This window comes from Macrobrachium rosenbergii, chromosome 12 (genome assembly GCF_040412425.1).
Source record: "Macrobrachium rosenbergii isolate ZJJX-2024 chromosome 12, ASM4041242v1, whole genome shotgun sequence".
Lineage (NCBI taxonomy): Eukaryota > Metazoa > Arthropoda > Malacostraca > Decapoda > Palaemonidae > Macrobrachium > Macrobrachium rosenbergii.
Genome location: NC_089752.1, coordinates 19,470,501 through 19,472,471, shown reverse-complemented (window position 1 = coordinate 19,472,471; position 1,971 = coordinate 19,470,501). Strand labels below are relative to the sequence as shown.

General features: G+C 37.5%; 1 long non-coding RNA gene across 1 annotated transcript; it reads right to left on the bottom strand.

Annotated features, from left to right (window-relative positions):
* Positions 1–200: 200 nt before the first annotated feature.
* LOC136844209 (uncharacterized) lies at positions 201–1,515 on the bottom strand. Its single transcript, XR_010854764.1, has 3 exons — positions 1,357–1,515; positions 1,121–1,205; positions 201–511 (listed from the first exon to the last, which is right to left on the bottom strand). It is a non-coding gene; the product is annotated as an uncharacterized lncRNA (long non-coding RNA).
* Between the last annotated feature and the right edge of the window lie 456 nt (positions 1,516–1,971).

Sequence of the window (1,971 nt, the reverse complement as noted above, 5' to 3'; positions counted from 1 at the left end):
TTCTGGCATTTTATACCAAAACCTTTTTGCCTTTTTAATTTTGTCTCAACTCGTACCAACACTGCTGTTTTAAGTTAATGTCCATTCTTATAAAAAAGTTTGCACTACAAACTTCTGCTTATTCGTACTACTATTACCAGCAATTTCACCTATACTTATTCACACCAACATTACTTTTGTATTCATAGAAAAAAGATGTGGAAAATGCATTTACTTCTTTATTACAGTCAGCTTTACTACTAACAAACCTTACCTCCGTTAACGGCTCCGTTAACGGAAGATATAATTTCCTTTAAGATCGGGCTTGAAGACTAACTTAGTACTAACATTCACAAGACATTCTGTGCTTCAGAGATCCCATCACATCCGTGAGTATACCGATACTCTATCTTAATCAGGACAGCAAAATAGAAGGTTGAATACTGTAATTCCAACGCGAAGAGCTTAGTGCAGGCGTACATTCGAACCAACATTAAGTACCAGCATCCAATAATCACAAGACTAGCAGGACCTGCAGAGAGAATTAATTATCAGCCAAATTTTTCCGATAAGGGTTTGAAATCAAACTAAATTAGTAGCCTCGACTGCAAGATTGAAAGTAATTACTAGTAATTACTAGAAGTTGAAGACTTAAAAGCTTTCCTGTTACCTTGTTACTTTAACTTCGTTACCTTTACTTTGTTGTTACCATGACTACCTTTACTTTAAGGAATTACTGCATTAGATAATCTCTTCTGCATTAGATAATCTCTTAGGAAGTTAGGTTTTGTACAATTTCATAGCAAAAATGACGTGTTAAAGAATTACTGAAAAAACTGCATTAGATAATCTTAGGAAGTTAAGTTTTGTACAATTTCATAGCAAAAATGACGTGTACAAAGTTATTTACTACGAGGCTACAGTTTACTTTAAACTTGAAAGTAACTTACAAAGTGTGGTGGTATAGGGATTGGTAGGGTAGAGTTGGGGGGGGGTGCAAGCCTCCCTTGGCGTACGGTAGACAAGGTCTACCGTACGTCAAAGGAAATCCTCCCCACTTCAGGGGCGGAGCCCCTGAAGGGGGAGGACAAGCTTGCAAGATTGGTTTGGTTCAAGTACACTAAAACCAGGTTTTTCTTACCTCTCCATTCAGATTAAAAAATAGTTACCAACGAAGGGCATAGAACGTCGCCACGTCAAGTTGTGTACGGCCGCACCATCAAGTTCTGAAAATACGTTTACCAACGTATTATTTGTCGAAAGAATCTTTAAATTTACTAAGAAAAGACCATACAAATAAGCTCAACATATGAAGCTTTATTATAAACACCTATTCCACAAAGGAAACCAACATACTCAAAACTCAAAATCACTTACCCAAATCCTTTATCAACCAGGAAAACGAAACACTCCAGAACCCTTGCGTAACCGTGGAGATGCAGTAGCCCAACAAACGCAGTCAGATCCCAATACAGGGCAATACTAACAAGGCGACGTTCCGCTACCCCAACATTTGGATTACTTTCAACGGCCAAGGACGTCGCAGTGCGGAAAAGCGGCAGCCTTCCCTACGTGGACCCTAACGCAGTTCGTCGAGTGACCGGTAGATGGCAGTAACATGCGAATCGTTTTCTACTGCTTAAAAATGAGCAGAATGATATACTCTGAAGATGTTCGTAATAATGACTAATCCTTTATGTTGAAGCATCATCATAAAAGATACTGAGGTACCGATACATGGAAATGATCTTTTAGAGCGTTAGTCACGTAAACTTCTGCGCTAAAATTGATTGACTAATTGGCTTCCCCTACCGGGAAACAAAACAGCCATATAAAAATTCTGATTAAAATTTTCCATTGAGATCATATTTACATTCTTTTACACGTATTTTAATAAATTTCATTAAGGTGTTCTACGATACGATATTCTTCGAGAATACCTTAATAGAAGTGTTTCAGCTATGTGTAAAAGAATATAAATTTGAATTCATT